Source organism: Pleurodeles waltl, chromosome 12 (assembly GCF_031143425.1).
Source record: "Pleurodeles waltl isolate 20211129_DDA chromosome 12, aPleWal1.hap1.20221129, whole genome shotgun sequence".
NCBI classification, from domain to species: domain Eukaryota; kingdom Metazoa; phylum Chordata; class Amphibia; order Caudata; family Salamandridae; genus Pleurodeles; species Pleurodeles waltl.
The window spans coordinates 708,939,178-708,963,758 of record NC_090451.1 but is presented as its reverse complement, the minus strand read 5'-3'; the positions used below and the strand labels follow the sequence as shown (position 1 = coordinate 708,963,758).

At 46.9% G+C, this 24,581-nt stretch overlaps 1 protein-coding gene across 7 annotated transcripts in view; it reads right to left on the bottom strand.

Moving 5' to 3' along the window:
* MINK1 (misshapen like kinase 1) overlaps window positions 1-24,581 on the bottom strand; it is a 503,992-nt gene that overhangs the window by 129,459 nt on the left and 349,952 nt on the right. The gene's annotated exons all lie outside the window — the stretch shown is intronic.

Sequence of the window (24,581 nt, the reverse complement as noted above, 5' to 3'; positions counted from 1 at the left end):
GACAATTATGCATGCTATTATTCAATAAACCTGGACAAGAAATAGTAATTCTCACTGAAACCTAATGTGGCGTCACGCAAACACAATGCGTGACACTTACACTGGAGCATTAATGATGCTGTGGATTCTAAGACTGAGGTGTAGAGAGGGGGACTAAAGTCAGAAGAGGCCCCGGTGTGGAACACACTGACAAAAACAAACCAGCTGAAATACAACGGAAAGAGAAAATCACTAGAGAGGACCAGTCTACGGAAATAAGACAAATGAACTAAACTGAACCAACCTATGAATGACAGAGGCAAAACAATGATAAAGGGCTGCTTGAGGTCGGAAAATGGGAAACAGTCTTGTCACAGAGTTTAACATTAGCTAGAAATGAGCTTGTTAATCAGGTTCTCAAATCAACCGGTGTGGGAGTTGATAAGTACAAGTTTAATATAATTTACTGATGTGATCTCACTAAGTGATGCGAGGCGTCGTCTCATGTCTAAGAACCAGGTGGAATGTTTAGCCTCAAAAGGGGCGACATTTATTCGATATGGCTGGATAATATGTACTCATGACAAGCTGCATCTGTTCCAATATGAACTGAACGTATTAGTGTGGCGTGTGCCTCACAACGGTTACCATAGATAAGATATAAACCTGATCTCATTCCACCACCCAGGGATAATTTTTACAGACACACTGAGGTATAAACAGGGGTCTCAGGATCCTGTAGAGCATCAAATGTCAAAATAGGAAGTACTGAATGCTGCCTGTATGACGTGCATGACAAGGACGTTCAGGTTAAACCCACTCACCCTTGGGACATGGCCTAGATTTACAAGTCATATGTATGCGAGGTTAGCATCCTCCCACACCACATCTTTGCAAGAATGCATGTGATGGAGAAGGTGCAACACCGCTATGTTGAGTTGGAGAGGGTACCATCCTACAATTTGGGCCTGCCTGCACATTCAGGGGTTTTGGAAGGAAATCAATGGCTAACTTGGCAAGGTCCAAGGCGAACCCATCCCTCTTGAACCCAAGTTTATCCTCCTAAGGATCCCTAACAATGTTGACCTTCCAAGGTCTAAACTTTAGTTTTGTAGTTTGGGCCTAGTGGTGACGAAAAGGGACATGTCTCAACACTAGGGTGCTGAGGAAAGTCAGACCCTACAGGACTGGAAAAGGGGCATGGGCGTGTACATCGTGGCAAAAAAGGTTACGTGTACCAGTAGGGTTTGCCCCCATGAGTTTCAGAAGGTTTGGGGAAGCAGGTTGTCCTACTACTACCCGGATCTACTCAAAGATGACGAGAAACAACACCGAGCAGTGCCTTAGTGAGTGGGTGTGCCAGGGATTGAACAGGGGCACTGCAATAGATTGTACATTTTTCTTCTACTGTGGCAGAATACCGTCTGACCGTGGTCTTGGCTTAAGAGGGTGTGGAAGTTAACGATTAATGTTTGTGTGAGTATTCCTACTCCTTTTATGCGGGCAATGTTATTTCCATAAGCAACTTGGCATTCTTCTGTGATATTACTGCATCAGTTAAGAAATCAAAACAAAATAAAAACATTTATAAAAAAAAAAAAAGTAGACACCACAGCAATACCACCCAATTGGGGGGGGAGGGGGGCATGAGGAATGGTCCCAGATCAAAAAGTCAAAAAGTCTTGCAGAACGTAGAAAGAAAAAGATACTTTCCCATTGGGGCAAACTGTTAAGGTTGCTGTGACTCCTGAGTGTATTCACAGATGTCCACATTACAGTCTGGCAGATTTCTACAACAGTGTACCCCTCGCATTACTGTTGTGGTGGTCTTCGCCCTGGTGAAGGGGACCCCCAGGACTTCAAGGTGCTGTTTCCTTGGCTAGTGTATAACAGATTTTGATATAGAGGACTATCCACCTTGAGAGAGTCCTCTATTGTATTGCCCTTGGTTCGCTAAAATCCCACAAAGATCTGACCATCGGGAAACCCGGAATATGACATATAAGCAACAGTTGGCTTGGGGGCAAGGCTTTCTCTCAAAACCAAGGGGAGCAACAGAGACTTCCTTTAAATCAATATAGGATCTGTTACCCTCCACAGGTGTGGTCTGGAAGGCTAGCAAAACATATTCAAGGGAAGGCGATGGGCTATCTCCACAAAAAAGATATGGTGCTGGTAATAGCTACCCATAAGGCCACACTCCTTGATAAAGAATGCATATTCACTTTCAGTGGTGATGTTGAGTTGCTTTGTCAGTGACAGATAGAATAAAATTGAAACTGATGGCTTGGACAATGTCAGACTGCTCTGGATAGTGTCTCAATGAAATGTGTATGAATCTGGCAATAAAACAGGAAATAAAGTTACTTATCTTTGAACATGCCCAAGTGCAAGACTGAATCCCGAAGAACAAGCTACTTAGCTTTGGTAACAATCTTTTTGGTGGAAACTTCCTAACCGATGATTCCTCACCTTGAGAGTATTGCCCAGGCATCAGACTGGATCCGGAAACTTTTCAGCAGTACTCCGGTCTGCCGGGTAGGTTACGTCGTAAGGCTACGCGCCAACATCATTCCGCTCAGGAAATGGCAAGTGGAGCAGTATGTATTTGCCGCCCATGTGAGCTGACATCAGTTGCTTTCTTAGGCTGTCCGTGCCCTCGTAAGCAGAGTCCATTAGCAGATGGGCATGGAAGTAAGCGTCCTGCACCACCCTCCAAACTATAGGGCAGACAGGACCTGGGCTAGTGTGAAAATCTTGAATTTGTCCTTTCCCAGAAAGGTGTTGAGAGGGTAAAGATCCAACCTAGGGCCGAGGCCTCCATCCTTATTCAGCACAAGGAGGTAGCGGAACTAGTAACCAGTTCCTACTTCTGAGGAAGGAACCCTCTCAACGGCCCCATTTGGATAAAAGGGATTGCACTTTCTACTGCAAGATGAGTAGAAAGTCCCACCTCAGCCACCCTGATGGTGGTGGAAGGTGCGGTGGGGTAGAAAGAAATAGGAGGGTAAAGTCTCAAAATACAATACTTATCTGAAGTGATGGGCACCCTTGGAAGAAATATGACACCCTGCCTCCGACAGGGTGGGTTTGTGCCAACAAGGAAACATTGTAGCATGTTTGCGGCTGCTGCCGAGCGAGGGACTGAGCCGTGCATTGTCCCTGTTGTCCTGGGGATCGTCTTTGAGGTGCCCAGTGTCATTGTAAAGGTAGGCCTGCCTTGCTGGCTGCTTTTAAATTAAAGTTAGATGCAAATTCGACTTTGGAATTAAAAGTAGTTCCAAAGTCTTAAACTACCTTATTTTGGCAGGCCCAGGCCCTGGGACTGGTTAGCAGTACCCAGGGCACCATCAGAGTCAGGAAAACACCAGCAAAAAGTGGAAAATGGGGGCAAAAAGTTAGGGGCCTCTGCAATCAGCCCTGTTTTCTCACAGCAGACTGCCGGAAGAAGTCTGACTGGAGGCCCCAGTAGATCCTTGGGGGTCTTTTGGTGCACCAGGGGAGAACATGTAAAGTGCCAAAAATAAACAGCATGGCCTTTCTGAAGGCCTCTACTTGCTGCTATGCTAGAGACAGACCTGGGAACTAGGGGTGAGCTGGAACTAGACTCAGACTCCGCTCTAATGGAGATTAGGAATGAGAAAGGGAGGCACATTGATGCCCTCTCCAAAGTGCAAGAGGGGAAGGAAGGGGCGATTCCCTCTTCAACAACTTATACTGTTTCTCATACTTACCCAATGACTTTGAATGCAATAAAGATTGGAAATGTGATCTTCCTTTCGACTTCGACCGCTTACAGCATAGAGTCTACTTATATTTGTTGACATATGACCTTGCATTCCCGTATGGCCCGCGGATTCGCCTCAGTGCAGTCATCACTAGCCCTATAGTCATGCTCTGACCCCAAGCACCAAAGACCCATTTCATGAGGGTTCATGACAGACATTTTCAACAATCCCTAAATGGTTTAAACCCTTAAAAATATGCCTTTAAGACCAAGGAGAAGCTCCCGACCTGAATCTAGAGGCATAGAAAGGAACTGACATCAGTGCGCATGAGTGTCGCATATATGCGGATCATGTTCATCACTTATGGAGTGAAACGACGTTGCTGCAGAGCTGCACAACCCCATCTGCCAGCAAGCAGGGGTATAGCTTTAAAGTTGTGGGATCCTATCTGACACAAAATGATGAGTCTACTGTTATAAGTATCCATCACAAACCTTCAATCAGAAAATGGGTCTGGCTCCATTCCAGCTTGGATTACAATACAGATGCGACATCACTGGGGCCACGGAGCACTCCCACTGCACCCTGACATCCGTTCCTCCTCTGAGGTGGTGGGTCTGAGGAGTGATCAACTCAGGACTTCGTGCAGCACAGAACAAGCAAAATGTCTATCCATTTCTACGTCCCAGTCCAAACAAAAATGTTTAGTGAATGTATGAAGTGAAGCTCATGCTGCTTTGTGAGAAATGTCTGTCACGTGAGCTCCCCTGGCTAGTACCAAGATCAAAGCTATCAATATGGTGGAATGAGTATCAATTACTTCTTGGCCAGGGCACAACAGATCCTAATACAGAAGCTGATTCAATGAGAGAGTACTCTTCTAAACCGGCCCCTCTTGTAGCCCATATACTCAATGAAGAGCTGCTCATCAGATCTGAATTCTTTTGTTCAGTCGCTGAAGAAACTGACTGCCGTATGAGGGTCCAGCCAATATATTCATGCCTTCTATTTGGTGTGATGGGGTGGAGGAACAAAGGCAAGAAGTGTAATGGACTACCCCATCAAGATGGAATAACAAACTTGGGAATGAAAACTCTGCTCGTTCTGAGAACTAGTTGGTCTATGAAGAATGAGGTAAGGATGGATTGATGCAGGGCTTACAGCTCGCTTACCCATTGCGATGAAGTGATGGGCACGAAAAACAATCTTTAGCATCAACAGATGCAACAAAGCCCTCATCAGGAACTAAATTAGTGGTCCACAGGAGAAATTACATAATGAGAAAGTCAGGCATGAAGTTGGTCCCTTGAAAACTCTTAAAACAACTGAGCACTTGAAAAAAGAGGATTTATCCGGAACTAAAATGAAAGCAGACAGGGAAGCAATGTAACCTTTAACTGTCTCAGTCAAAGAAGGTCTCCATTCCACACTATCCTTGGCCAGACTGGGGCGATCAGAATGACTTGGGTCAGTCTTGGTTTAACTTCTTCAGCACTAGAGAAATCAAGGGAATGGAGGAAATGCATAAAGAATTGGAAAATTCTACATCATTACAATGTATCCCCCCAAGGTTCCTTGCAACAGAAACAGGAGAGCACATGACAGTGCACATCCTTGTGAATGGTGAAGAGGTCCACCTGAGGAACGCCCCCAAAGAACAAAATGAAAATGTCACTTACCCAGTGTACATCTGTTCGTGGCATTAGTCGCTGCAGATTCACATGCTGTGCATAGTCCGCCGTCTGGTGTTAGGTCGGAGTGTTACAAGTTGTTTTTCTTCGAAGAAGTCTTTTCGAGTCACGAGACCGAGGGACTCATCCCACTTCGGTTCCATTGCGCATGGGCGTCGACTCCATCTTAGATTGTTTTCCCCGCAGAGGGTGAGGTAGGAGTTGTGTATGCTAATAATAGTGCCCATGCAATGGAATAAATACGTATGTACAAAATGAAGGTTTAATGTAATATATTTACAAATGTACAAATGTTCAAGATCTACTTCTAAACGGCTACAGGCTCCCAGGGAGGAGGGTGGGCGCATGTGAATCTTCAGCGACTAATGCCACGAACAGATGTACACTGGGTAAGTGACATTTTCCGTTCGGTGGCATGTGTAGCTGCAGATACACATGCTGTGCATAGACTAGTAAGCAGTTATCTCCCCAAAAGCGGTGGTTCAGCCTGTAGGAGTTGAAGTTGTTTGAAATAAAGTTCTTAGTACGGCTTGACCTACTGTGGCTTGTTGTGCGGATAGCACGTCTACACAGTAGTGCTTAGTAAATGTGTGAGGCGTAGACCATGTGGCTGCCTTACATATTCCGTTCATTGGAATATTTCCTAGAAAGGCCATAGTAGCACCTTTCTTTCTGGTCGAGTGTGCCTTTGGTGTAATAGGCAGTTCTCTTTGCTTTAAGATAGCAGGTTTGGATGCACCGTACTATCCATCTGGCGATACCTTGTTTTGAAATTGGATTTCCTGTATGAGGTTTTTGGAAGGCAATAAATAGTTGTTTTGTCTTCCTAATTTCTTTTGTCCTGTCAATGTAGTACATTAGCGCTCTCTTGATGTCTAATGTATGTAGTGCTCTTTCAGCTATTGAATCTGGCTGTGGGAAGAACACTGGTAATTCCACTGTTTGGTTTAAGTGGAACGGTGAGATAACCTTTGGTAAGAATTTTGGATTTGTTCTTAGAACGACCTTATTTTTGTGTATTTGAATAAATGGTTCTTGTATGGTAAACGCCTGTATTTCACTTACTCTTCTTAGAGATGTGATGGCAATGAGAAATGCAACTTTCCACGTTAAGTATTGCATTTCACAAGAATGCATGGGTTCGAAAGGTGGACCCATGAGCCTTGTCAAGACAATGTTGAGGTTCCATGAAGGAACAGGTGGTGTCCTTGGTGGTATAATTCTCTTTAGGCCCTCCATAAACGCTTTAATGACAGGTATTCTAAATAGGGAAGTTGAATGAGTAATCTGCAGGTAAGCAGATATTGCTGCGAGATGTATTTTTATGGAAGAGAAAGCTAGATTTGATTTTTGTAAATGTAGTAAATATCCTACTACATCTTTTGGAGATGCATGCAATGGTTGGACTTGATTATTATGGCAGTAACAAACAAATCTTTTCCATTTACTTGCATAGCAGTGTCTAGTGGATGGTCTTCTAGCTTGTTTTATGACCTCCATACACTCTTGTGTGAGGTTCAAGCGTCCAAATTCTAGGATTTCAGGAGCCAAATTGCTAGATTCAGCGTTGCTGGGTTTGGATGCCTGATCTGTTGTTTGTGTTGTGTTAACAGATCTGGCCTGTTGGGTAGTTTGACATGAGGTACTACTGACAGGTCTAGTAGTGTGGTATACCAAGGTTGTCTTGCCCATGTTGGTGCTATTAGTATGAGTTTGAGTTTGTTTTGACTCAATCTGTTTACTAGATATGGAAGGAGAGGGAGAGGGGGAAAAGCGTACGCAAATATCCCTGACCAATTCATCCATAGAGCATTGCCTTGAGATTGCCGGTGTGGGTACCTGGATGCGAAGTTTTGGCATTTTGCGTTTTCTTTTGTTGCAAATAGATCTATTTGAGGTGTTCCCCAAATTTGGAAGTAAGTGTTCAGGATTTGGGGGTGAATTTCCCATTCGTGGACCTGTTGGTGATCCCGAGAGAGATTGTCTGCTAGCTGGTTCTGGATCCCTGGAATAAACTGTGCTATTAGGCGAATGTGGTTGTGAATTGCCCAATGCCATATTTTTTGTGTTAGGAGACACAACTGTGTTGAGTGTGTTCCCCCCTGTTTGTTTAAATAATACATTGTCGTCATGTTGTCTGTTTTGACAAGAATGTATTTGTGGGTTATCATTGGTTGGAATGCTTTCAACGCTAGAAATACTGCTAACAATTCTAGGTGATTTATATTAAACTTTCTTTGATGTACGTCCCATTGTCCTTGGATGCTGTGTTGATTGAGGTGTGCTCCCCACCCTGTCATGGAAGCATCTGTTGTTATCACGTATTGTGGCACTGGGTCTTGGAAAGGCCGCCCTTTGTTTAAATTTGTACTGTTCCACCATAGAAGCGAGATGTATGTTTGGCGGTCTATCAACACCAGATCTAGAAGTTGACCCTGTGCATGTGACCATTGTGATGCTAGGCACTGTTGTAAGGGCCGCATGTGCAATCTTGCGTTTGGGACAATGGCTATGCATGAGGACATCATGCCTAGGAGTTTTAATACCATCTTTGCATGTATCTTTTGTGTTGGATACATAGCTTGTATCACCTTGTGAAAATTTTGAACCCTTTGTGGACTTGGAGTGGCTATCCCTTTTGTTGTGTTGATTGTCGGTCCTAAGTATTGCTGTGTTTGACACGGCAAAAGGTGTGACTTTGCATAGTTGATGGAGAAACCCAGTTTGTAAAGGGTTTGTATAACATAATCTGTGTGGTGTGAACACTTTGTTAGCGAGTTGGTTTTGATTAACCAATCGTCTAGGTACGGGAACACGTGTATTTGCTGCCTCCTGATATGTGCATCTACCACTGCTAGACATTTTGTAAAGACTCTTGGTGCTGTTGTTATTCCGAATGGCAACACTTTGAATTGGTAATGTATTCCTTTGAATACGAACCTTAGGTATTTCCTGTGCGAGGGATGTATCGGTATATGGAAATACGCGTCTTTTAGATCTAACGTTGTCATGTAGTCTTGCTGTTTCAGTAGTGGTATTACGTCTTGTAACGTGACCATGTGAAAGTGGTCTGATTTGATGTAGGTGTTTAGTGTTCTGAGATCTAATATTGGTCTCAGACTTTTGTCCTTTTTCGGTATTAGAAAGTACAGTGAGTAAACTCCTGTGTTCTTTTGTGTTTTTGGTACTAATTCTATTGCGTCTTTTTGCAGTAATGCTTGAACTTCTAGTCCTAGAAGGTCTATATGCTGTTTTGACATATTGTGTGTTTTCGGTGGGACGTTTGGAGGGAGTTGGAGAAATTCTATGCAATAACCATGTTGGATAATTGCTAAGACCCAAGTGTCTGTTGTTATTTCCTCCCATGATTTGTGGAACTGGCTTAGTCTTCCCCCCACTGGTGTTGTGTGAAGGGGTTGTGTGACTTGTGAGTCACTGTTTATTTTGAGGGGTTTTGGGACCCTGAAACTTTCCCCGGTTTCTTGGGAATTGGCCCCCTCTGTATTGGCCTCGAAAGCCACCCGTTTGATATTGTCCCTGGTAGGTAGGTGGTCTTGTTTGTGAGGTGCTGGCTTCTGTGGCTTGACCTCGAAACCCTCCTCTGAAAGTTGTTTTGCGAAATGTGCCAAATGTGCCTCTGCCCTGCGGGGAATAGAGTGCGCCCATGGCTTTGGCTGTGTCAGTGTCCTTCTTTAATTTTTCAATTGCAGTGTCCACTTCTGGGCCAAACAATTGCTGTTCATTGAACGGCATATTGAGCACTGCCTGTTGTATCTCAGGTTTGAAGCCAGATGTGCGCAGCCATGCGTGCCTCCTTATTGTCACAGCAGTATTTATTTTTCTTGCAGCTGTATCTGCTGCATCCATAGAACAACGTATTTGGTTGTTGGAGATATTTTGCCCCTCTTACACCACTTGTTTCGCTCGTTTCTGGAATTCTTTGGGGAGGTGCTCGATGAGATGTTGTATCTCGTCCCAATGGGCCCTGTCGTATCGCGCTAGGAGTGCTTGCGAGTTGGCGATGCGCCACTGATTTGCAGCTTGTGCCGCAACCCTTTTCCCAGCTGCATCAAACTTGCGGCTCTCCTTGTCCGGAGGTGGTGCGTCGCCTGATGTCTGCGAGTTGGCTCTTTTACGAGCTGCTCCTACGACTACTGAATCTGGTGTCAGTTGTGATGTAATAAAAGCAGGGTCTGTGAGCGGTGCCTTGTATTTTTTCTCCACCCTTGGAGTTATTGCTCTGCTTTTAACAGGCTCCTTGAAAATCTGTTTAGCGTGCATTAGCATTCCCGGGAGCATGGGAAGGCTTTGATAATGGCTGTGGGTGGAGGACAGGGTGTTAAAGAGGAAGTCATCCTCAATAGGCTCCGAATGTAGAGATACATTATGAAATTTGGCTGCCCTAGCTACCACCTGTGCATATGCTGTACTGTCCTCAGGTGGTGAGGGTTTAGTTGGGTACGACTCTGGACTATTGTCCGATACTGGAGCATCATTGAGGTCCCATGCTGCCTGATCATCCTGGCTCATGGTGGTATGAGCTGGTGATTGTGGTGGAGTCTGTGCCGGTGACACATGAGTTGACTGTGGTGGAGAGGGTGGTGGAGTTGCCCTCTTTACCACCTTTGCTTGTGGTGGCTTGTCTTGTTGCTGGAAGTCAAGCTTCCTTTTCCTTCTGATTGGGGGAAGAGTGCTGATTTTCCCTGTACCACTTTGGATAAAGATCCGCTGTTGCGTGTGATCTACCTCTGTAGTTTGTAATTCCTCCTCAAATCTGTGTCTTTTTAGTTGGGAGGACAGTGATTGTTCCTCTGAGTAGGAACTGGTTTTTGGTTCGGTTGCCGGGTGTTTTGGCACCGAAACCGTGTCTTTAGTTGTTTTCGGCTCCGACGAGATCTTTCTCTTTTTCGGTGTCTTGGCCTCTTGGTGCCGACCATCTTCGGTGCCGCTATCTCTGTGCCGAGCAGCTTCGGTGCCGCTGTCTCTGTGTCGAGTAGCTTCGGTGCCGCTATCTCGGTGTCGAGCCTTTTCTGCACCACTCTCTCGGTCCCGAGAGTGTTGCGTGCCTGTGTCTCGACCTGAGTCGGACAACTTCAGCACCAGCTCGCCCTTTTTCGGTGCCGATGGACGGTCACCTACTTTATGGGTTATGCCATGGCCTGTTGGCAGTGGCGTCCCCTGGGCTTTGTCTGTTTTCTCGTGTGATCTTTCTTTCGACGTCTTACTCACGGTTGGTTGCTCGTCGACGTCGAATTCTTCGGAATCCGATTCGCGGATGGAGAAAGTTTCTTCTTCTTCCTCCTCCTCAAACCCTTGTTGTCCTGTCGGCGTGGAAGCCATCTGCAACCTCCTGGCTCTTCGGTCCCTGAGCGTTTTTCTCGACCGAAACGCGCGACAGGCCTCACACGACTCTTCCTTGTGCTCGGGGGACAGGCACAAGTTACAGACCAAATGTTGGTCTGTATAAGGATATTTACTGTGGCATTTAGGACAGAATCGGAACGGGGTCCGTTCCATCAGTCTCGATGTTGCACGCGGTCGGGCCGACCAGGCCCCGACGGGGGATCGAAAATACCCCGAAGGGTTACCGGAGCTCTTTAAGGCTCGGTGTCTATTTGCCCTAACTATCCCGATACCAAACGAAACAATACCGACGAATTTTCCGTTGATTCTGACTAACTTTCCGACCCGAAACACGGAGCGAAAAGGAACACGTCCGAACCCGATGGTTAAAAAAAACAATCTAAGATGGAGTCGACGCCCATGCGCAATGGAACCGAAGTGGGAGGAGTCCCTCGGTCTCGTGACTCGAAAAGACTTCTTCGAAGAAAAACAACTTGTAACACTCCGACACAACACCAGACGGCGGACTATGCACAGCATGTGTATCTGCAGCTACACATGCCACCGAACATATTGTTATTCTATTTATGGATGGAGATGTCATGCATAGTCAGAAAGATGACACCAATTCAGTTAATCTGCTCTGGTGTTCAGGAAGCCTTTCAGATGGTTGACAAGCAGCCAGAGGCCATGCGCATGGACCCAGAGTTTCAGAGCTTCCCAGTAAAGAAGATCAGCACACATCTCCTCCTGTGTGTTCATATACCACGCTGCAGTCATACTGTTAAGATCTGGACAGATCGGCTGCGAAGGGAAGGGACAGGTGAGTTGCCCACAGCTTGAGCAATTTGATTTGCAAATCTTGCTCTTCCAAAGAGGCCTCTGATCCTTGGTTTCTTCCAGAGGCGCACCCCACTCTGGGGTGAAGGCGCCCATAACTAGTTTAGCCACCGCAGGTGGAGGTGCCTCAGGTTACCCACTACCAACCACCAGACAAGATGTGCACTAGCATCTGGGAGGATCCTGATGAAGTCTGTTAGATTGCCCCCATATTGGAACCACTATAGATGGAGGCACCAGTCAGGAACCCTCAGGTACGCGATTGACCGGTAGGATGCAGGAAGCCATAGCCCTTTCATGTTAAACACCACCAGGAATGAATAGAATTTAAGGTCCCTCCTGAAATATTTGAATCATATCTCAAATGTCCTGGATCCTCTATGGAGGAAACACTGAGAGGACATTACGTGTGACTTCAACAGGTTGATGGAAAAGCCCAGGTTGAACAGCAGGGATGCTGTGGCTATCAGGTGGTCTGACACCAGCCATGGCGAGTCACCTCCTGAAGTAGCCTTTAACTTCCTAATCTCACTGTAGACTACGTGTGCTGGGGACACTGGTCCCAGGGATCGAGCAGTTGATCTGCCCACCCTGAATCATTCCAGACATTAAGAAGCATTTCCCCAAATAAGCAAGAACCGATAAACAACATATCACAAAAGACTGAACTAACTGCTGACAGAATGACAGAAAAGCCAGCGGACCTCAACCATCCATATCTCCTTCGGCCCACCAAATATCATATGGACCTGGTCACCAAATCCACTGTACCTAGGCCTTCCTTAACAATCATTGGGGAGGCATTATGCCTGTCTCTGACAACCTACGTGAATTGTTCTTTCAAATGGTCAGACATGCTTGGCATCACCATGCTTGCAAATTCCCACAATGAGTGGGTGGACCTCGCGAGCAGGCACATGGCTTTCAAGTAGCCCAAGACAAGGCTAACGGCAGAGAACACCTTCTTCGCTATGGTGCTTATATCTTAAACTCTGTCTGGAGGCTCAATGGGAAACGTTCCTGGATTTTTCTTGGACCAGGAGGGATTTTATCCCACCAAGTATTCAGGCGAAGGTTATGTAAACAAGAAATATGAATATCCTGGAGCCAGCCTTTATAAGCGGGTGACCAACCTATTCATGGCGGGGGCAGCCCCAAGCTGCCTTGAATGGCTCAAGAAAGGCATAACTGAATGGCAGCAGTAGTTCAATGTTGCATAAGTGGACAGTAGCACTTTTGCTAAGATGGGTGGTTTAGCCTCTACTGCAGGAGTGGTAATTACAAAACCTCAAGCGCCGGAGGTGTTGGCCCTAATGGGCTTGCCATGTCTGTTTTCACACGTCCATGTCTGTTATTGGAACGCCAAATAGTGTGCCGTGCCGGAGGGTGCAGGAACAGCAAATTGGCCGACTCACTACTGTTGTCATCTTCATACTGAACAATCCCTGGCATCATAATGTGGCTGGAACCTTGTGTGAAAAGTCATCCATTACTTGCCAGTACTGCTGTGTCGATGTCTGTCCAGTTTAGGTTTCATCCTTGTACTTGTCTTCCTCAGGCAATCTTTTGTTCCTACCTCCTAGACCTATCAGGATAGCCTTTGTTTTCGGGGCTTGATCATAAAGAGTGGCTGGTGCCAGTGATGCCTCTCCTGTCACTGGCACGGCACCTGGGGCTGGTGCAGATCCAGCCAGCATAGGTGGTGGGCCTTGTGTAAGGCCCCTGGGTTTGAAAGGCACTGAGGCAAAACCCAACAGCGGTATCCCGATCAGAGGCTTAAGCAGAACCATGGGACTCACAAGCACCAGAAGGGATAACTACATTTCTGAAAAGCGGCAGCATGGTGGTCGGGAACTGCACTGGGCCAGCACCAGCCACTGGGAATGCCAGGAAGGCCGGAAGAGGTATTGGGACCAGGAACAGCAACGAAGCAAGCGTTGGCAGAGGAGGCAGCGGCAGAGTTGATGTAGGGAGCAACGCTGCCAGTGAAGGGTCCTCGCGCGGAATTGTGATCACCAGCTCCGAAGAGGATTCCGATGGAGGTTGAGACTGTCGAGGGAGAAGACTCTACAGAGTAAATGTCAGAAATGTAGGGAGTAACTCAAATGCCTGCCACGCAAACACCTGTGAATGGCGTAAAACATTACGGCACAACTAAAGTTGTCTTATCACAGGTGGAGTGAGCAAGAGGTCTATGAAGAACCGCAGTTCTGTAAGTCCCTCAGTAAGTCACATAGGGATGATACATTTTTAAGGTGCTTCGCATTTTCCAAAATAACTTTTTAGAATCTGAGAAGCTTCCATCTTTTACATGATGGTATCTGTGGAACAACAGAGACCTAAGTAGGAAAATAAAGACATTTCTATTTTAGAGGGAAGTTTCTTAAAACCTTTAGACCATCTCACCTTTAAGGGGGTGGGCCTGGTAATCTGATGATCGGGGGCGATTCAATCTTGTAGCTGAATCAGTATTTGTCCGCCTGTCCATGTCCCATCACTACACTTACAAAGCACAGGCTGTGCAGCAATTGCTTTAAAAGACACCAGCAGAGAGTGAACATGCCCTTTGCCACAGAGTTCACTTTTCAACCCTTGGTCTCATTCTAGATTTGAAAACCTGCTTTTGCGACTTCCCTCTGCTCTCAGATCATGTTTTTGTCCTCTGTTACTGAAGAAACAATGTTTGTGCGTTTGACCTATTCTTTAAAGTCATAGTTGCTGTTGTGTTCTTTCTTATGTTGCTTTCAGAAAGTGCTCAGTAGTCACCTGGCCAGTTTTATTATGATATCATACATTTTTCTTTTGCATCTCCCAGTTCCTTGCTTTAGTAGGTTTACAGGTTAAAAGGATTCAGCGTCCTTTGGCCTTTAACTAGTGCTGCATTTTGAACTTGTTTCTGGGGCTCAAATTCCTATACTTAACATGTCTTATGAAGGGCTCTGTGGAAGTCTCTTGGTCTAGAGAGCTATGAAGAAGTCTACAAAAACAAAATAAATAAATGCACGTGACTAACATCCATGTATGATGACTTTTCAGCGTTCCTAGGAGCTCATACAAATATGTCAGATATCCAGGTGGTGCAGGATTAACACTGAGGCAGAAAGAGGGACCAAGTATAGAGGTAGGATTAATGCAGACCGAGCCGAGCACTTCTATTCCAATGGTCACAAAGACACAACTTTCCTTCACAAATGGGATGTGTTTTAGGCGACTATTAGGAGTTAGACAGCTACAATTATGGCACATGTGAACAACTTAACTAATAGGAGAATTGCTAAACTGAATGCCTCACTGTCCAATAACTCAATGTATCATTGGGTCAAAACATCTCCTCCATGATGATTATGACTGGACGTAACCTAATTGACCCCACATTATTACAATAGTTAAGATCTAGCATTAAGCCCTCAAAGTTTTGAGCAGAGTTCTGGCACAGCGTTCCAACCAGCTGCAGAGGCAACAGGTTTGGTTATTTCCTGATCGGACTCCAAGATGGTACTCTTGGACAATCTTTGCTGTTGACCGTTGGAAAGGATTCAATCCTGCAAACCATGGAAGCATCTCTAGCGACCCACATGGTAGTAGGAAGAGCATCACGCCCGGGTCTCGCTTCAAGTCTGGGGTCAGTTATGAATTTCACGATGATGCATCTGGGCTTGGAGAGAAAAAGTCCAAGTTTCTGATCAACTGACGTCATCATTACTAATCTGGGTTTGCTTTAAGACTGGGAGATAAAACTTTCCTGCAGAACGCCAAAAGAACCAGATTAAGGGGGAAAAAGGTGGAATACGATTCCACTGGCACTGAGAAAGATGGAAAAAACATCTGAAATGAAGAGAAAAATTAAAAACATTCCTCTCCCAACAGATGCATCAGTTTGGATTACGAAACCTTTAGGTGCTCAGGATCCCATGTGGTATTAGTTTGCTAAATAAGGTCGAAATAGCATATCAGTCTTCTCTTAACAATAATAAATCTTAAGTATAACTGAAAATTCAGCACTTCAGAAGGTGGCCGTGTCAAAGCAGAGCACAATTTAGGACTGTGGCCAGCAGACTGGGGAGGTTTTATCCATTTTTTACAGTTATGAAAGGGGGCAGTCCTTGCCAACCAGACTGATGAACAGGCTGTTACCCAAAAGGAGACGAAAATGGGCTTCCAAATATCATAAATATAGTTGTGAACATTGAGATAACTATCACATCAAAAAGAAGGATTTCAAACTTCCATTAGATATTGAATCTTCATAAATTATATGGTAGTTCATTATGTAAGCCTGACCTTTCAACCTTCTCACAATCTAACAATGAAAAAAGTATCCCGGTCACACTGCTGCAGGGTTATACAAATTATTTGTGAGTTTTCCATCATCACATTTAGAGCAGCCTTACAAAGTTCTGCTGGTGTAGGAAAAGTGGGTGCCTCTGCACACAGAGTGGTGATTCTGGATTGAGAAAGACCCGTCACCATGTGCTCTGCAAGAGTTCCCATGGGATTGTAAAATATCTGCCAGAGTGGTCTCAAACTACCCCACGAGTGTGATGCGGTCTATTGTCCAACCTCTCCAAAAAGGATTTTTAATGAAAGGTTTCCCTCTAGCACGGCAAGCATCATGTCGTAGGACGTCTAAATCCCAAGTATTTCACCCTCTGTCTGGCATCACGGCGTCGATGCAGAGCAGTTCTTCGGATCAGGGGTTGGATCTTCCTTTTCTGGCTCATGGAAAAGCGCGACTTTACTGTCAAATGCAAGAAAGTGTTGCAAGCATGAAGTGATGATCTGCAAGATGATATCGCTTTGACTTGTTTCATCCCCTATTCGATCTTTCAAGGGAAACAACTTAGAGTTGTCCCTTTTCTCAGTTCTTATTACGGACGCCAGAGAAATGACTTCTGTGGCGTATTTAGCTTTGCCCGACTAGTGACCGTGCTATGGAGGGAGAGGCGATGTATTTACCTGTACACACAATTAACTGCACTATACACATCCTCCTGTTATGTTCTCACACACAGCAAAGGTTACCTGGATATATGTTGTTCTTTGAACTGTTCTAAAACAGTTCTTTATTGTGCCTTGTAACTCACAGTGGTCCCATCATTTCCCCGAGATCTTTTTTTGTTTATGAGGGCACCCACATGCTGCATAGACTTGCTCCTCCAGTTTTGTGCACCAGTCCATAGCTGCACGCCATGCCACCACTGTGGGAAGGGGCGCTGAATTCCACAGCCGAGCTATGTCCTTTTGCCGACCAGTGTCCCTAGATCAGGTCGCCCCTGCTGCCCCCCAGACCCTACAACAGACTCAGGAGGGCAATACAGGAAGATAAGTCAGGTGGTCGATGCTGTGCTCGGGTCAGTGCTTGAAAGACGACAGACCAATATCTCCCAATCACCAGCTAAGACCAGGCCACATGGAAAAAGTCTACTATTCCATGTTGCACCAAGAGTATGTGGACAACTGATGTCGGCCTGCCCTCTAAAGCTTCAGGGGTGTCATATGTGCTAAGTAAGAAATTCAGCATGATCAGACGGAACCTAGCTGATATCACAAACTCTCCAGGCGACATGAGGACTTCCCTCCATTTGCTATCTTCCTAGGCACTGACGCATGAGTCCCAGGGAGTCCTCGGAGGAGTAAATAAGTAGGGTGAGTTAATGACAAAGGAGAGGTAAATGCACGAAATATCCCCTGTCCCAGGGGTCTAAAAAGCTCTTTATGACAACATCAATGTCTTGCAGGAAACAATATGCACTGCAGAATCCAATTATGTAAAAATCATATCAAATATTTGGTCTACTGCTAGTTGCAGCCTTTCTGAAAGGAAGTCTGAAAACACCTATGTGTGATTTCACTATTGGCAGGCCAAATGCAAACTGGACAACCCACAGACCAAATTACCATATCTGTTAATGCTGATAGCAAATATCAAATTGGAAAATTGCTGGCTTTATGTTGATGCGTATATGGTAGACTTGAGTGATTACTGTTCAAAGAGGGGCATGTGTATTAACAGCTGTGGCAAAGGTGTCTTCACAGCAGGCCCTGAACAAAAGCTAGGGTCCTTGCCCTGTGCCCACTAAGCATGGCCGAAGGGCATGTCCATTCGCTTCTGTGGGCAGGGGGGCAGAGAGAAGGGCCTGGGTGCAGGCCTGGCCAAACGACAGGCCATGCACTCTGCTAACAATGCATGACCTTTCTTCTACTATAGACCTTCACTGAGAGTGCAACGAAAGGCCCAAGTACAGCCCCTAGGCACAGAGCATATGAAGAACTGCCTAAGCATCCCTGCTCTAAAGCCAACATACTCCTTCCAGTCTGGGCTTGGCTGAAGGTCATTCTCCGAAGTCACAGCCTGCAGGGTATGACCCTGAGTTCTTACTAGTAGAATGTGTGCCTCAGTGTCATCACATTGACTCACTCATTTCACTAATGTACGCAATGATGTGAGATAACCTGTCATGTCACAGATAATGCCATGAGTCACGTCATCTGTTAGGTCACGGAAGATGGCACGTCGGGTTCTAAGCAGTGCATGGCAATAGTGTAAGCCACAAATGAGAACCACCTTTAACTAGCACATTTTAAGTGTTCTGTTCCATAGACAGTGTGTCACAGCAACATATGGGTTGTCTTGTTAGGTCATTCAGTTGCTTCTGGTAAAGTTTTAAATGAACCCTAACTTAGGGTTTTTCAGTTTATTTAAAAGTCTCCCGGCACAACCCGACCGAGATACTGCTATGAGCAGCACTTTCTGACTGTAGGGTATAGGCTTTTTTGATAAAACCATCCACACACTTCTGGACAAGCTAAATGATCAATGGTGAGTAGTGTGGCTCACAGTCCTGACCTACATCCAGAGCACCGCCATTCAACACAATTACTTCATGCAGCCGAAACCACTGCACACAACATGCCCTCATTTGCTGGAGCCAAGCCATTCACCTAGTTTTGGGCACTAAACCCACTGCATGCTACAAGTGGGTGTAGAGCATGGCCTTGGTTGCACCTTGCACCCTGTCCTGATTCATGGCCTTTAGCACTGCACAGCTTGTATTAGGAGAACTTTATCGCCAACAGAAGCACTGTGATCACAGCTTGTAGCTTGCAGCAAGCACTGACTATCCCTCTTCTCACTGCCCTTTATGGTATTGAGGATTTTCTAAGTAGTGGTTTATTTTTTGAAACATGGCGCAATGCAAGAAATAGCACCATTTTACTGTGCTCTCCATCCCCGTCTACACCATGCTGTGGGTTAAGAACAGCAAGGTGTTTCTAGTGGAGCACAGCATTCTTTTTGCCTTTTCCTTATTGCTCCCACTGAATACTTTACAGTGAGGGTTTTTTCTTAGTTTAGCTCTCTTGGACACGGAAATCCAAGATATATTTATTTATTTTTTGGAGGGATTCTGTTGGTTGAGGGCTGGAGAACAAGCAACAGGGACAGACTTCATTCTTAAATAAAGCACACACAGACACAAGCAGAAACTGCAAACCAATTATTTAGTGAACAACAAGTTACTTACTTTCGGTAAAGTATTATCTGGTAGAGACTATCTAGCTGCAGATTTCTTACCTTAGAATTCCCTGGCGTCAGCTTCAAATCCGGAATTTTTCTGCTGAGCAGTACGCTGTGCGCGCCGTCGGGTGGCGTCGTTCGGTTCCGCGTGCGTCGTCCGGCTCTGCGTGGTGTTGTCAGCGTTGTTGGAGCAGTCTATGACATCACGGTTGTCTATATAGACGCCACCTCAGCGCGTGTACGTCAGTTCTTTTCCCACAACTTTCCACGCCAGAAGCGCAGAGTCATGGAAGAACCAACAGTATTAAGTTTCGTCTTTTCACATGATCTGCAGCTAGATAGAGTCTCTATCAGATAATACGTTACCAAAGGTAAATAACTTTTCATCTGATAGACTTCTAGCTTCAGATTCCTTACCTTAGAATAGATACCCAAGCTATAATTCCTGGGGGTGGGTCTTGAGGATATATTTCATACCAGAAGTCCTGCAGGACTGAGCGGGCAAAATGCCCCTCTCTTCTCACCTGGCTATCCAGGCAGTAGTGTTTTGCAAACTTGTGCAAGGAAGCCCACGTTGCCGCCTGACAGATGTCCACCACAGGTACACCACGTGCTAACGCAGTGGTAGCAGCTTTCCTCCTAGTAGAGTGAGCTCTCAAGCCCTCAGGAAGCTGCTTCTTTGCCAAAGCGTAGCAGATCTTTACACAGAGAGCGACCCAGCGTGAAATGGACCTTTTCTGTATGCCCGACCCTTCTTTGCACCAACGTACCCCACAAAGAGTTGGTCGTCCACCCAAAACTCTTTAGTGCGGTCAAGGTAGAATGATAACGCTCTTTTTGGGTCCAGCCGATGGAGACGCTCCTCTTCCTTAGAGGGATGCGGTGGCGCAAAGAAGGTGGTCAAGGTGATATTTTGACCCAGGGGTCACCACCTTGGGGAGTAAAGAGGCACGAGTTCTTAACACTACCTTGTCAGGATATATCGTGAGATAGGGCAGTTTTGATGATAAAGCCTGCAGCTCTCTCACTCTTCTGACAAATGTGATCGCCACCAAAAAGGATGTTTTAATAGTGAGCAGCCGGAGAGGACAGTTATGTAAAGGCTCAAAGGGAGCACGCATTAGGAAGGTAAGAACAAGATTAAGATCCCTCTGGGGGAAAGGGCACAAGTGGAAACATATGCACAAACCCTTTAAAAAATCTCTGTACAATAGGAGACTTAAACAAAGATGGTTGATCGGGCAAGCTTAAAAAAGCTGATAAGGCAGCAAGCTAGCCCTTGAGAGTCCCTAAAGAGGAACCCTGTTGGGCAAGATATAAAATAAACAAAAGGATATCAGATAGAGAAGAAGAAAGAGGATCAATAGACATCTCTGTACAATATGAAACAAAACATTTCCATAGGCAGGCGTAAATCGACTTAGTGGAGGGACACCTGTCTGCCAGAATGACATCACAAACTTCGGAAGGGAGGTCATAAACCATCAACTATCGTCGCTTAACCTCCACGCATGAAACGGCAGAGTTGAGAGGTTCGGGTAGAGAACCTTTCCCTGCTGCTGCGACAGAAGATCCTCCCGAAAAGGCAACCTGATTGGAGGACTGATGCTCATTTTGAGAAGCTCTGGATACCAGACCCTCTGTGCCCAATATGGAGCCACTAGGATTACTTGGGCCCGGTCGTTCCTGATTTTCTTGAGAACTCTGGGCAGAAGTTGTATGGGCGGAAAAGCGCAAAACTGCTGACACAGCGCGTTCTCTACGGAGGCGAACATATCTAACCAAGGCTCTCCTCATTGCTGAAAGAGTCCTTGCGCCACCTCGAATGGAGATACCATTCGTGATCTGCTAAGCATTTTCGGCTGAGTTTGTCCACCCTGGCGTTCAGAGAACCTGCCAGGTGTTGAACCACCAGGGTTATGCCCTGCTGTTCCAGCCATGTCAAGAGACACTGAGCCTCTTGACAAAGGGTCCACAACCCCACACCGCCCTTCTTGTTTAAGTAGCACATTGCGGTGGTGTTGACCATGAACGCCTGCACTACCTTTCCTTTCACAACAGGAAGAAATGCCTTTAATGCTAGCCGGATCGTCTGAAGCTCCAACAACTTGATATGGAGCCCAGATTCCGCCGGAGACAAGTGACCTCTGATCTGCACATCTCCCAGATGGCCGCCCCATCCCAGAAGTGACGCATATGTGAGATCTGGTTGGGGAAGGGAGAGGAGTCTGCCTTTGACCGAAGCGCAGTTCACTAACCACCACTGCAGATCCTTTGCAGTCCCCTCCAAAATCTGAACCACGTTGGTAAGATTCCCCTGATGCTGTGCCCATTGGAACTTCAGGTCCCACTGCAGAGCCCTCATATGCCATCTGGCATGCTTGACTACCAGGATGCAGGAAGCCATGAGTTCCAACAGCCTCAGAGTCTGTCTCACCGAAATCCAGGATAGAGGCCGAAACATCGGTATCATAACCTGAATATCCTGGACTCGCTGCTTGGGAGGATAGGCCCGATACTGCACTGTGTCCAGAACAGCTCCGATAAAAGTGAGATTCTAAGAGGGGGTCAGGTGTGACTTCGGCACATTGATAGTGAACCCCAGCGAGTGCAGGAGGTTTGCCGTCGTCTGGAGATGGGTGACGAGAGCTTGGTGTGTGGGAGCCTTCAACAGCCAATCATCGAGGTAGGGGAAGACTGAAATCCCTGACCTGCGCAGGTTAGCTGCCACCACCGCCATTACCTTCGTGAACACCTGAGGGGCACTGGTGAGACCAAAAGGGAGCACGGTAAACTGAAAGTGCTTGTGGCCGACCGTGGGCTGGCAGGATGGGGATATGGAAATACGCGTCCTACAAGTCAACGCTACCAACCAGTCTCCTTGGTCTAGGGCAGATAAGACTTGAGCAAGAGTGAGCATCTTGAATTTCTCCTTCTTGAGAAAGAGATTGACATCCCTTAAATCCAAGATAGGGCAATGGCCCTTGTTCTTTTTGGTAATCAGAAAGTAGCAGGAATAACAACCACTGCCTAATTTTGATATCAGGACCCTTTCTATGGCTCCCTTGGCCAAGAGAGTCGAAACTTCCTCGCAGAGCAAAACTAAATAGTCCTCCATCAGCCATTCTTTTGTCAGAGGGATAGAGGGAGGAAAAGACTGGAAGGGGAGGCAATAGCCCTTCCGTATGATCTGCAATACCCATTTGTCCATTGTGATGGAATGCCAGTGAGGGAGATGAAATTAAATCCTCCCTCCAACTGGACGGACATGGTCCTGCAGAACCACACTAGGAGGGCTTGGGTGCAGTGGAGGGGGGCTGTGTGGTGGCCGACCGCTGGCCAGATCCTCTGGGTCTGATGGTACCACGACCACGTCCTCTTCCGGGATTGTGTGAAGCCTGAGGACGGTGGCTGAGTTGTTGCTGGTGTGGTACCACGCCCCTTCTGAAGCCTTGAAAGGGGCGGAAGACAGACTGCTGTCGTGCTGGCACTGAAAGGCCCAAAGATCTGGTTGTAGCTTGAGAATCCTTGAACCTCTCAAGCGCGGAGTCCAACATCTCACCAAAAAGACGAGAGCCATCAAAGCGTATGTCCATCAAACTAGAACGGCCATCCTCTGAAAAGCCAGTTGAACGTAGCAAGGGGTGACGACGTAGGGCCACTGTCGATGCAATCGCTCTGCCCAGCGAGTCGGTCCTGTCCCATCCACACTTGATAGTAAACTTGGCTGCATCTCTCCCATCCTTGACAGCCTGGGTGAAAGTGTCCTGTACGCCCTCCGGGACCTGGGGCAGCACCTGTGCCACCGTATCCCATAAAGTATGGGGAAAACAGCCCAATAGGCAAGAGGTGTTTACTGACGTCAATGCCAGGCTGGAGGAAGAAAACATTTTCTTTCCAAGCTGATCCAGCCTCTTGGATTCCCTATCCGGGGGAGCGGAAGGGAAGGCACCACGGGAAGTAGAGGCTTGGACCACCAAGCTCTCCGGGGTGGGGGGTTGGGTCAGGAAACAAGGGTCTCTCTGAGCTGGTCTATGGCGGCGGCCGACTGTCCCATTCACAGGAGCCCCAGTGCTGGGTTTGGACCACGTTCCCAGAAGGACATTCGTTAGGGCCTCATTGAAAGGCAACATCGGCTCTGAAGTGGTCACCCCAGGTTGAAGCACCTCTGTCAGGAGATTCGTCCTGACTAGCACTGAGGGCAAGTGTAGGTCCAAGACCTCAGCTGCCCTACGCACCACCATAGCATCACAAGCTCCCTCCTACGTAGCCACATTAGGAGGAGAAAGCATACCAGTATCTGGAGATGAGTCCAGTCCACTGACATACCCTAGATCCTCGTACCAGTCCTGTTCATGTTCTAGGTCGTACTCTAAAGGGTCCTCAAACCCCTCCCATTCCTCTCCTGTGCCTGGCTGTTCAGAATAAGGCTCAGGCAATTTTCTGGGACGAATTGGCACAGTCGAAGTCGGCATCGTACGACGTCGCTCCGGATCATCTGGAATGAGGATGGGGCTACCACCGGTGGGCCCCGGTGGTGGAGGAAGCGTCGACGCCTGACCCGGCGCTGGAGAAGGTCGACTGTGAGGGACTGGCACTGGTCCAGATCCACTATCGGATCCTGGGGTCCCCAATGGCACCGACGCTGCCGATTCGAACCCGATGGGGTCTCTGCTGACCCCATGGGGCCCGAAGACCCACCAGAGGGTGCAGCCCGCTTAAAAACAAGGTGCATGGCCTCGTAAAATTCCTTTGAGCAGGGGTCACTCCGGTCCCAGGAAGAGGGGGAAGACGTGGAGTCCACCCTAGCGACGACTCCGTGGAACCGTGCTCGGCACGTCGACGTTCCCTTGATGTCTTGTCGGCCGACAGGCGTGGCTCAGTCGAAGTCCAATTGGACTTCTTCTTTTTTGTGCCTCTTACCTGAATGATCAGATGACGTCGAATGCGAGGAAGATGACTTGGGGCTCCGGGAACGGTGCCGCGACCTCCTCCTACTGTGGGACCGTGACCTCCTCAGAGTTGGGCCGACCGAAGACTGCTGTCGGGCCGCAAGAAGTGTGAGGGATCTCTCCCTTAAGGCCTTCGGAGCTATGGCCCGACAGTCGGAGCATGAAGTTGAGTTGTGATCCTTCTCGAGGCACCAAAGGCAAACTCAGTGTGGATCCGTTACCGACATGGTGCGATGGCATGCACCACACAGTGTGAACCCAGTCTTTCTCGAAGACATGCTTCAAACAATCAAAAAAGTTTTTAAAACCTCGACGTTCGTCGAAGAAAAGGGTAGCTCTTATCCGGATCTTTGCTTAACTGGCGCGGAAGGAAAAGAACTGACGTATAAGCGCTGAGGTGGCGTCTATATAGACAACCGTGACGTCATAGATGGCTCCAACAATGCTGATGACGCCACGCAGAGCCAGACGACGCAAACGGATCCGAACGACCCACCCGATGGCACACTCAGGGTACTACTCAGCAGAAAAA